Genomic DNA, 12,443 nt, shown 5'->3' on the forward strand with positions numbered 1-12,443 from the left:
CATTTAAGTTCCGCGCGACGCACATGGTAGACCCCCTGACGGAATTCACAGAAACTATGTAGCTAAGGTTTCAAAGTTGAGAACGTTAAGTACGAGAGCTACATATTCCTAACTACTCTCCTTTGAATTTTTAAAGCAAATATCAAAACGTACTTTAGAAACTATGGATGCTGGACATAGGTTGGTTAGCGCCAGGCTGTGGATCAGCTTGTCACTCGGCTGAAGTCGAGACGAGATTCCACGAGATCGCCGCGAGAGCGTGCCACCATCCTTTTTATTTCGTTCCTTGGTGGTTTGACGGTTTGACCACGTTTAGGTCGGCTTGCTCACAAAATGGCAGCGTGAGTACTTTTATTCCCTTAATAAAGCTGTGCATGTCTTTGATGGTTCCGTAGACGAATTCTCAATGCCCTAATTTTTTCTTTTAGGACCACGAAGGAAGCTATACAATCTGTTCAAGTCTTCGGGAGGAAGGTGAGTGTGTAGGCCTAACTCCCAATCGTGCCGGGAAAATTTATTATAAACCTCTGTTAGCCTTTCGCCTACTTTAGCTAGTCGCGCCATGTATGCGATGGCAAAAATGTAGAGCCATTTGTGGAGCTTCAGTTGCGTATTGAACACTACTGCGTGGTTTCATCATATTTGCATGAATATGTTGGAATGTCTGCTCTGCTACACGTGTTTACAGCAAATGAAGTTTGTGATAGCATGCGGTGACGCCCGAGATAACCTTGTAGTACTGTGTCCTCATTGATATTACACAGCCATTAACTTTGCATATGCTTTCAGAAAACTGCCACTGCAGTGGCATATGCAAGCGCGGCAATGGGCTGCTCAAAGTGAACGGCCGGCCACTGGAGAACATCGAGCCCTTGACACTGCGCTACAAGGTAATTGTCCGATTGGTAGCGCTTGCGATTGGGAATGCCTCGAAGCACGTTTTAGACGCACGTATAAATGAGATCATTGGAATTTAAGTTATTTTGCTTGGACATCTGTAGGTGCACTCATACTCGCTTGCCTGTTCATTTGACAAGAGTAGCGGTTTCATTCATAGTATGTAACGGGCTTGCGTGTTGGAACAGATGTTGTATTTCTGATGCACTGGTCGTTTTTTGACAGGGGTAAGTCCGTGGAGTGTTGTGCGTCACTTCGTTCTTATTGCGGTTAGCGTCACTCCGCGAGGTACGCTTTCTTCGAGCTGAATTTCACTAAATGTAAAACTGTTAGGCGCAAGCGTTTTGCCCTATACACGTCGTTGGAAGTGTAGCTCTGTCTATTTTGTCGTTTTGTTTATCTTAATGGACTGTGCTAGATGCCTCTCAAATTGGCAGCTACTGCTCTAGGCGTCTTTCGTCTTACTGCTCACGTGACATTTCGAACTTACATTTAACACGATATTATTAAAGGCCCCTTTTTCCGGAAAATCAGCTGGCAGGTGAAATATATGAACACTGATTCCTCTGTCTGTTGTATGATGTAACAATATACGCATAAACTAATACAAAGCTATTTACAAAACCCAAGATGCTAAGTATGCAAATCTGACAGATGACAAACTTTGCTGAAAGTTTTATGTTTCCATCTAAGCTTTGCTGTCACGCAGTTGAGAGGTTGGGAGGAACTGTCGATTTATTTTGCACATTTGAGGTGGGAAAGGCAGCGGGGATGTAAGAATCAACTTTGGGGCTTTTGGAGCCAGAGTCGGGCACACTACTTTTAGGCCATGTGTGCACATTCATTTGGCTTGGTTAAAATGGGGCTTATCTGATTTGGTAGTCTCTTATGACTGGTAGCTGGATTGCATGGTAACTTGGGGCTATGTGCTATAAGGAATGGTAATTAAATGGGCAGACACTGTGCACACGAGCGAAGAACTGCTAGAGAGCTACTATAATTTAATTCCAAAGCTGTACGTTAAAACGCTGAGCACTCCATTTTTCATCATGTGCACCTTGACCTGCAGACACTGGCAGCTTTGCTTTAGCAACCCTTTAATGACTACAGTTGAGAATTAGTTGTGTGACCCATGCTTTATTTCTGTGCAGTTGCTTGAGCCCATTCTGCTTTTGGGCAAGGAGCGCTTCGCTGGTGTGGACATAAGGATCCGTGTCAAGGGCGGTGGTAACGTTGCCCAGATCTACGGTAAGCTGGATTTAATGGTAGATTTGTATGTGACAGTGTCCACGGATATTTCCCATTTACCTGTGCTAGCTCACGTCTTGTTTAAGAGTGATTGCAGGCAAGTCTGTCTGTGCAATTTTTGTTGAGCATTTTCAAAGCCCTTCTGTTTTCTTTTCTTTCTCTTATTTTCTAATTAAATGAAGCTGGTATGTCAGGATCCTCTTGTAACTTTGCATATACCCCGAGTAGACTGTTCAAAATGTAGTGTATCATTGGCCTTAGATCATTGGAATTGAAGCAAGCTTGATTCATAAGCGCTCAGGATAAGTAAAAATTGAACTTGTATTGCTGTACAAGTGATGAGAGGAAAAGTGACAAGGTGTAGCCGACAGATGATAGAGACTAGCCCTGGCGTCTGACTGTGGATTGGAGCTTTTCAGTTTAACAGAGGTTTTTAATGCTGAAGTTCATAGCATCATGTTTTAAAAGCGAAATTTGCTTTTAATAAGAGTTTGTCAAAAACCATATTTATTCAAGACGATATGAAAAGAAAAATTACAAATTTTTTTACGCAGGTAGGGCAAAAATTATTTAAACATTTTCTGCAGTTGAACTGTCTGCATTACATCAGTAAGTGTCAACCTTTCGTGTGCAAAATTTTTTGGTTATGTGAGAAAATGTGACCCCTAGTGAATAGTTGGCAGGGCAATGGGGCAGCAGCACGTTATGCAGATGCCATAATGTAAACCAGTGTTTCTCAAATGGGGCTTCGCCAAGTGATTTTTAAAGTACACGAAATCCGCACACACACACACACACACAGAAAAAGGTTGCGGGATAGCTCTATCCTGACCAGACAGTTTCCAGGGCACTGCTGCACGGGGCTGCAATGCAAAATGTCTAAGTTGTCCGACGAGTAAGCGGCACGATGTTGGGAGGAGTCTAATCCATTCTAGTAGCTTACGTAGTCGCCTCTGTCGGCCGTGGTGCATGTTTTTAAGAGGGCAGTTTAGCCTTGACGCAATCCCAATTCCACGACCTGCTCTGAGCAAGATACCCCTCCCCCAGTTTCAAGTGGTCCCATACACACACATGGTTGAGAACAACTGATGTAAACAATACACTGTGTCACTTGGTTTGACTCCGTAGGGTTTTTAAATGACGCCACGCATTGGAAAAGCGAATCTTATAGAATATAGTGCAGTCCACTTATAGCGATATAGAGAAAACCTGAATGTATGCTCGTTTTAACCGGTTATCACTGTATCTGAACTGGCAAGGGTTGGTGGGGATGGGTGGTGAATACAGTAAAACCTCGTCGATATATTTTTTCAGGAACTCTGGAAAAAAGAAAAACATCTGGGAAAGCATGATCCGAACTGCCCGGTTTTTAAGAAATTTAGCTACCGAGTGAGGCACAAAGGCATTTGAAATTGAGACTTTCACTGCATAGTAGCGTAGATAAGCATTTATAGGCAGTATGCATTGCTATTTGTGTTTTTATCTCTCATAGAATTCAGTTTTATTTGCGTTGGTCTAAGCAGGGAAGAGATTTAGTAACAAATGCGGTTTGTAGAAAGCAATGGCGAGTTGGGATCGCTTCCTTAGGCGGCCGCACCCTTTGCGCAGTGGCAGCTAAGCAAAGCTTCCCCTCATCCCTCCAGTATTTGTGATTGTAATAGTGCTCATTTCCTAAGGCCACACGCAACGCCCCGTTGATGATTTCTCTACACTGGTCCATTTGCACCATTTATGCCAAGTTTTTATGTCACTCTGCTCATGTTTTATTTTTTTATCAAACATTCAGGCAAATTTTTTGTGGTAAACCTCTTCCGGGCTGGCAGGAAGCTTTCGTTTTATCCTGTGTGTTGCTAATAATCGTATTGTTATATATGATTTATTTTTACATGCAGACCATGAGGAAATTGATAAATGCAAGAAATTTGATCGTTACAAGTGATGTGCCATTATATCTGGTATCATAATTGGGTTACTTTGTGGTTCCCCTTTTACCCAGTGGATGGCCTCTAGCTCTTCAGGGGTGCTCTGGAAGTGGGAAAATACGACTGAAATATTTTATTGTTGCCTATTGATGGGAATAGGCGTGTGGCAGGAAAGTGTTAAACTGAAAGTGCTGCCTATAGATATGAAATGTTGCAACAGCTCTAAATGTTCATTGACTTTGCTTTGCACAGCCATCCGGCAAGCCATTTCGAAGGCCCTGGTTGCCTACTACCAGAAATGTAAGTTTTCTTCCATATTTTATGATGCTGTCGTTGCTGATCCAAACATTTATGGTAGCAGATTGATTTTTCAGACTCCAATAATTTAGACTTGTGCAATATTTTTGACTTCATTCAGGAACCTCCCCGTGCCCCATGGGAAAATGTAAATTTTCGCGACCAATATTTGGGACTCTATGGTGTCCAAAAGCTTTTTTTTTTTTCCTTTTTTTTTTTTTTTTTTTTCGACCGAATTTGGTTGCAGGAATACTGTGGAGATTGTTTTTTCGGCATGACATAGACATGAGGTTGTAAATAACTGGTTTTGCATGGCCGTGAAAGTTAGGCTGAGCAGGGTCATTCGGACGGACTAGCTTAGCTCTTTGCTCATCGTTGCCATTTGAGGCAGCGCAGTAACGCTCGTCGTTGTCATTGCTGTAGTCTACAAAGAGTGCACAACCGGACTGAAAATGAAATGTGAGCACTGTCCGCCACAGATTGTGCGGATGATGCCCGTGGGGTAAAGTGGGGGTCAGTGCATTCATTGAGGCTCTCATTACTCTGGCTTTTTTCTTGCGAGTTCCATCTCGGGGTCTTTGCTACCAACTGAATGTTGCTTCGCGCGCCGCGTGTAATTCGTTTGCGTCATGAGCGTGACCTGCAGCGTCAATGTCGTGAAATGGACATAACAGTGGCATGACTGGCTGAGATGTTCTAACTGGTGGATTGTAGTGGTTGTAGGTTAGCACAATCCACTTCTGCTGCGGGGCACTACTGTGTGTGTGGTGACCGCCTTAAACGCTTTGCAAGCTTCCCGGTGTTCTGTACACACTGGTGACGGCGGCTGCCGTATCGGATCAAGCTGTTGCGTGCGCATGGGCGGCACGCTGAAGCACAATGCAGTAGCAGTTTGTGCCATGCTTTAACTCTCTATTATCAACATATTAGTTAACAAAACATCGGGAGCGGTGAAGGTCCTGGTTTGTAAAGCTGATTTATCGCAGAAAAGCATTTTTTTTTATGTTCACAGATTTTTTACTGTTCGATTGCTCTGATTTCCCGGGTCTATCAGAGTCTGAAAGATCGGTCAGCGACTGTACTCTTTGCATTTGCTCTCAAAGGCAGCCCTCCAGCCACTGGCATAAACTAACTCTAATGATGTTGTATCCTGCTGGTATAACAATGCAGGGTGTGGCAGATGAAAGTGGTGGGTTCACCACAGCTTAATTGGATTAACTGTAGTGTCATGAAAATTGGCTGATGTTATTGATTGAAGGTTAAGAGGCACCTGCCATGTTTTATTGAGCTGTATCAGACTGGCTTAGCATGGTATCATAGAGGGCTGCCCAGGGGAAAAGGGACATTTGCTTAACACCATTGGCCTCCTTTGAAGGGCATTTGCCACTTGGATCCTAGTATTTTATTATATAATAAAAATTGCATCTTCCGTATTAGAAACTGAGCTGTGAAAGTTGACTGGCTGCCTAAGCTTTTAGTGCATTTCAAGGATGCTCAATTCAGAAAATTTGTCATTTTGCTGGTCATGATTTAAGCTCATGTTTGAATATGTGCATATACAGGCCCATTGGCTTCTATCGTGCAAGCACTGAAACCGATTATATTAAATGGAAGTAAAGATCATAAAAATATTTGCAGTTCTTTGAGCATCGTTGGTCTGGACTAGTGGTTATTCAGCAGTATCTGGGACCTAATCATTGTGACAAAGCAGAGTTAGTGTTGCAACGGTTTGCATTGAAGCTGTGGCTCTGAATGACATATTTTGGGTTCGGATGTGCTGCCTCGATTGGTCACCTGCAAATTGCACGAATCACTTCATATAACTCTTTTTTTCATGCATAATGCTGCTGCGCTTTCGTGCGGAATATAACTGTTGCACTTGAATCGTACAAATCCTTAGGGTGTGCAGGGTGAGCGTACAGTCAGCCCGGTTATAGCGAAGCCACTTGTAGCGAAATAGCGGTTATAACGAAAGAAGTTCCAATTTCCATTTTTGCATTTTTAATACAATTTGGGTCCAGTTTAACGAAGTAAATAAAGGCACGTCAGTGGATATAGCGAAGTGATTTTGTACCAAATGGAAAATAATGTATCCATCGGGAGGGAGATTTTTACGCCCTCAGGCAAATTTTTGTGCAAAATTAAGGACAAAATTTGGCTGACGTCCGCATCCACAGTGTCGTCTGCTTTCCCGCAAATAGAAAGGTTGCTTCAGTGCATCGCTTGACATGTCGTCTTTGTGATGTGGCGTCTCGTTGAGCCGGTTGCGCGGGAGGTAACAAAAGTAAGAAAATAAAAGGAAATTCTCAGTTACGTCAAGGAGCAGTGGTAGACTTGGCCAATTGCAGTTCTTGAATTTCTCTGTCTGGGGCTTCTCTCTTCTCGGTTCTGGGCGCGGGAGAGAGAGTCTGGGAGGAAGCGTCGCGGGAGCGTTTCCTCCGCTTTCGTGGATCTTTGTATGCATTCCCTCTCTGAGGCCATTACGCCTTCCAGCCTTGTTCCGCTTCTCACCTTTGATATCTCGTGACCCCCGACTGCGCCTGGGCAATTTTTTGACAACGGACCTACTCAGTTATTCCATTTCTCGGACCTGACCCTTCGATTTCTCGGCAATGTCGAATCTCGTGAGCCCCACCAAAACGGGAAAGAGAAAAGTGTTGTCATTGAAGACTAGGCTTACCATTCTGGATGAAGTGCGCCGAAACGTGAAGAAGAGTGATATCGCTCGGAAGTATGGAATTGCACAGCGCACACACTACGATAATCAAGAACGGCAGCAAGATTGACGCCATTCTCGATGGCGACATTGGCAGCGGGGACCGAAAGAGGATTCGGTGTGCCACATACGACGTAGAAGCCGCACTTTACAGGTGGTTCATAGATACCCGATCAAAGAACATCCCCGCTCAGTGGACCCATCATGCTAGTGAAGGCTAAGGATTTGGGCTTCGCTCTTGGTCATGATGACTTCCAGTCGGAAAATGAGCAGCAGCGCGAACACGGCGCCTGCAGAGGATGAAGCAGCCACGGTTGACATCGCTGCAACAGCTGATGGTGCCACCATGACAGCCTGCTTAGAGCAGCTATGGGAGTCTGCTAAAGAGTTGGGCCTTGTGCCTCCAGGTCTGTCTCACATGGACTTCATTTCGGCCGACGATGAATTTGTTGCCACGCAGGACTTCACAATTGACGAAGTTGCCGGGAATGTCACGGAAGGGACGGAGAGTACCTCTGAGAGTGACTGCGACGACGCTAGTTGCGCCCCTCTGCAGTGGCCTTCGCAGCAGTTGACACACTGCAGATGTACAGTCGGACCTCGATATATCGAACAGCGCGGTGATCGCAAAATAGTTCGATATAGCCAGAATTCGACAAATAAAATCGTGTAGAAAACTAGTACAAATCAATCAATGAACCAATCGGGGCGCAATACTCACTTGAAGCTTTTAACAAAGTATTTTATTTATTTGGCTGAAAGTACTGTAGCATCGTAGCCTGCTTCAAGTTGGAAACCGCGTGCTTCACCATGGCCTGCTCAACATAGTCTAGACGATCAATCAGCGATAGTCCGGTGCCTTCTATTGTGCCGCAGTGGCGCCATACAAGGGCCAACGCAGCTACAGCCTCAGTGGCAGTCGGGAGAGGCGCACTGTCAGCGCTTGTTGGATCAATCTCAGCAGCGTCTTCGTTTGGCCGCTTGGCAGTAATTTCTGCTGTGATTCTCTGCGAATTTCTGCTAACTCCTGCACTGCTGGCATTGAAGTTCTCAGCGCCGAGAATGAACGCAAAGTCCTTAGCTTTCTGTTGCAGCATCGGTCCCAATAAAGGAATATTGCGGGTCCTTGTGTCGATAAACCATTTGTGCAGCGCCTTCTCAACGTCTTTCTCAAGGCAGCTTTGTGCACCAGCCGCACGCCTGAGTGTTGGTTTTGTTCTGCCTTGGCCTTTATGTCAGTCTTGTTTTTCCTCAAAGTGCTACTTGGTATGTTGAAAGCTTCGGCAACACTTGATTTCTTTTCACCATTCTGGATAACTTCTAATTTCGCGGCAAATGTCAGGGACTTCTGCTTCGCGTTTGTAGCCATCACAACAGAATACCAACCACGTATGACAGGCCTAAGCCAGGCATAAGCGATCACACAAACCACACACGAACGCACGATAACAAAGACTGGCGCCACCACTATCTTTTCGAGGGTGTTGCGGGAAAGCCCGCCTCCTGTCAACAGAGCGCACGTGGTCTGGGGTGGTGGAGTTTGATATACAGTGGACGCCCAATAAACGAAACTCGGTTGAATGAAAATTTCGGATAAATGGAATTAAGTAGCGTTATTTGGTTGGATTCCTATACCAACACAGTAAAATTATTCGGTTAATTGAAACACCGCTTATTTGTTACCCTCGGTTAAACGGCACAAAAGCTGAACATTCGGAATCTGACCAGCAAATATGTTCTCGCACATGGCAACGGTAATCTCACAACCATGAACAAATACTTCACAGCCAGAACTACAGCTGAGGCAAGCCAATCCAGTAGCCATCGTTGTTGCCGCCGTGCCGGATCGTCGTGTCGCGTGTCGTCCCGGTGCTCTGCGTTAGGCCTACGCGAGGTCGATGCTTGGTCGTGATGGAGAACGTTCAGAAACGACCACACAAAGCGCTCTCGCTGAGAAGAAATTACAAGTTCTTCAGGAGCTTGAGCGAAGCGGCCTGTCGAAAACAGAAGTTGCGAAGAAGTTCGACATCCCGAAGTCAACGCTGTCGCGGATATTGAAGAACAAGGCCACTATACAAGGAGCTGTGAAGACTGGGACTTTTGCTTCAAGCCGAATGCGGATGAGGACAACGCCGCATGAGGAATTAGAAAAAGTTCTCTTTTTATGGTTTAAGCGTGCGCGGAGCGCTAATTTTCCGATAAGCGGTCCCATTCTGGAGCAAAAGGCGCGGGAGATAGCCTTGCAACTAGGAGCCGACAACTTCAGCGCCAGCGATGGATGGCTCAGCCGTTTTAAAAAACGCCATGGCCTAGTCTTCAAGACAATCTCCGGTGAAAGTGCTTCCGTGGACAAAGACTTGTGCGCCGACTGGCAACAGGGGCCACTGCAGGATATTTTAAGCAGCTATGAACCACGAGACGTGTTCAACATTGATGAGATGAGCCTTTTCTATAAAGCACTTCCATCTAAGACACTGGCCTACAAAGGCGAAGCCTGCACTGGTGGGAAGCGCAGTAAGGAGCGCATTACGGTGCTCGTGGGCGCGAACATGGCGGGGACGAAAAACTGAAACTGCTTGTAGTCAGGAAGGCAAAGCACCCACGTTGCTTCAAAGGAACGCGAAGTCTTCCTGTGACGTACACTGCCAATAGTAAAGCGTGGATGACCATGGCAATATTTGAGAACTGGCTGCAAGAGGAAGATGCAAGGTTTACTAAGCAAGGCAGGAAAGTTGTTTTCATTGTCGATAATTGCCCTGCCCATGGGCAAGTGGAAGGACTGAAGTCCATCAGCCTCGAGTTTCTGCCTGCCAATGCGACTGCATTGGTACAACCTATGGATCAGGGGGTAATACAGAATATCAAGGTGCATTACCGCCGCCAGCTGCTCCACCGCATGCTTCTTTGTGCCGACAGTGGCAAGGACTACAGCATTGACTTGCTGTCGGCGATACATATCTTGGTCCGTGCCTGGGAACAAGTGCAGGCGACAACAGTGCAGAGGTGCTTCCACCATGCAGGCTTCAGAGCTCATGAACCATTACCTCATGAAGAGATTCAGGCAGGTAGTGCCCTGTGCTCCTTTTTCGCGACAGGACTACGAGGCTGTGGATGCCCACGTGCGCACCTGTCGTGAGGAAAGTCTTCAAGAAATGATTGCCGAGGTGCAAGCCGACGACCAGTCCTCCTCCTCCAGTGACGAGTGTGAGGACCCTGAGCTAAGTGCAGTGCCAGATAGTGCAGCTAAAGATGCGGTTGCACTTCTGCAACACTACTTTGAACATGAGGGGTGTGTGGAATTTCTGCCAAGCTTGTCGAGTATGCACACTTACTTCGTTAAAAAGCAATTGAAAAATGTTAAGCAAACTAAGATTGATTCATTTTTTTCTTTGCACCCACAACATTAAGGCTTGGAACAATTTGAATAAAGTTTTGCATCATGAAATATGTGTACTTTGCTTAAATGAAACTTCTGATAAATGGAACACTTTCTGAATCCCCTTCAAGTACCGTTTAAGAGGAGTCCACTGTATCCATTGTACATCCGGCCCCGTTCGAAATACAAAATTAAAGCATGTGATTTTCCTCGTGATATAGGAAATGTTCGATATACGCAATAATTCACTAGAATAGCAGCTTGAGCATGTTGGTTATGCATCTTGAGGTAACAGCGCGGAACACAGGTTGGGAGCACAAGATTAGAGGACGACACAACGAGCACTGACTTTCAACGTTTATTTTGGAAAACCCTCAACTTCTTATACCCTAACGCCACAGATCGCGTACAAATGACTTGCACATTTCAGCATAGTTATAGTAAAAAACAACAAAATAAAACATAATAATAGATAAATAAATACACGTGCCGCATAACCTTCTTTTGCACACAGCATGGTGCACTCTCTGAACGCTCATGGAGAAGATTGCACATTCAGCAGTTCGATTTCTTTTTGTGTTAACAGAAGGGCGGTTTGCTTACACATCGTTCCTGCAGTCTAGCTATCTCAGCGGCTTCAATTATCTCGCGAACCAGCGGCTCATTGTTTTGCTAGCACTTTACATTGTGTGAATTGCACGGAGCAAGTTTTTGACGCGCAGTCTCTTACATGGATCCCCAAATGCCTGCTTTTTTGTTCAACGTTGTTTTTGTGTTCTTCCAGCCTGTCATTTGTGCACCCTAATCTTGTGCCCCCGTCCTGTGTTCCGCTCTGTTACCTCAAGATGCAATAATTCAATATATCTGTGTTCTATATATTGAGGTTTTGGGACGGTATGGAGGCCGCGATCCTGAAGACCGCACTTGCAAAACTTGTTCAAGGAATGCTGGACCACTTTGTCCAGCGACGATGAAACAATTTACTCAAATTTGCCTCTTTTTTTTTATATATAGTCCAGATACAACGAAATAGCGGACTTCGTTATAACCGGGCTAGACTATATGCAGTTCCATCTCGTTTAATGTGGCAGCATGAGCTCAGCTGAAGGAGAAACCCTCGTTTTCACAAACAGTGGATGCAGCAGTTGGACGACGACTGGTCTGGATGTAAATTGCAGGCCTGTTGAATTTGTCCCTTCAGTGCTATGCATTGCACTGAAGTGGAGCAGTTGTGATTAGGCGTGGAGTTTATGCTCATTTTGACTATGTGCGAAATGTATGTTTGTGATCGGCCTGTCATAACAGCATGCTTGCATCTTTCTCTTTATTCATGACAACCTGCAGATGTGGATGAGCAGTCCAAGAAGGAGATCAAGGACACCCTGATCCAGTATGACCGCACCTTGCTTGTAGCCGACCCAAGGCGCTGCGAGCCCAAGAAGTTTGGTGGACCAGGTGCCCGTGCCAGATACCAGAAGTCCTACCGTTAAATTTGCCTTGCACAATAAATCCTCTGCCCCCATTTGGCATATGTGACGCCATTCAATGACTGCTTCACACGGTTCCACTCAGTTGTGAAGTTGTCAACAGGCAGCATAGCTGCCATGAATTGACATGGCTGCCAAAAATAAAGAGCAGGTGCTTAGGATCGCTAGTGCTTGATAGACCCTTAGTGAAAATTCTGTTTTGGTTTCGAAAAGCATGTAGGAAAGCAAAGCATTGGAAGGAGAGTCAGCACTGGTGGCATTGCGAGTGGTGCAACGTTTGCAGCTGGGAGCCTTGCCTGCGTGAAGAGTTAGCGCTGCGCATTGGACAGATTGGTGATGTGCAGTATGGGGGCCATAAAGGCTGGAAATGTCAGTGTAGATGCTGCAGCAATTGAAAAATTCAGTCTCTTGCTTTGTGACATGTATTTTAGGTGTTTGCACGCTGCCACATGCACAGTCCTGTGATTATGGGGACTCTGCAGGTTCGTGGAGCATGCGCT

At 45.4% G+C, this 12,443-nt stretch overlaps 1 pseudogene across 1 annotated transcript; it reads left to right on the forward strand.

The window, feature by feature from the left end:
* Nucleotides 1–204: 204 nt before the first annotated feature.
* On the forward strand, nucleotides 205–11,983 carry LOC146191448 (small ribosomal subunit protein uS9-like; annotated as a pseudogene). Its single transcript, XR_014706650.1, has 6 exons — nucleotides 205–341; nucleotides 429–474; nucleotides 790–890; nucleotides 2,049–2,145; nucleotides 4,320–4,367; nucleotides 11,801–11,983. The product of XR_014706650.1 is annotated as a small ribosomal subunit protein uS9-like (transcript).
* Nucleotides 11,984–12,443: the final 460 nt, after the last annotated feature.

Source organism: Amblyomma maculatum, chromosome 4 (assembly GCF_055883805.1).
Source record: "Amblyomma maculatum isolate TAMU_Amacu chromosome 4, ASM5588380v1, whole genome shotgun sequence".
NCBI lineage: Eukaryota > Metazoa > Arthropoda > Arachnida > Ixodida > Ixodidae > Amblyomma > Amblyomma maculatum.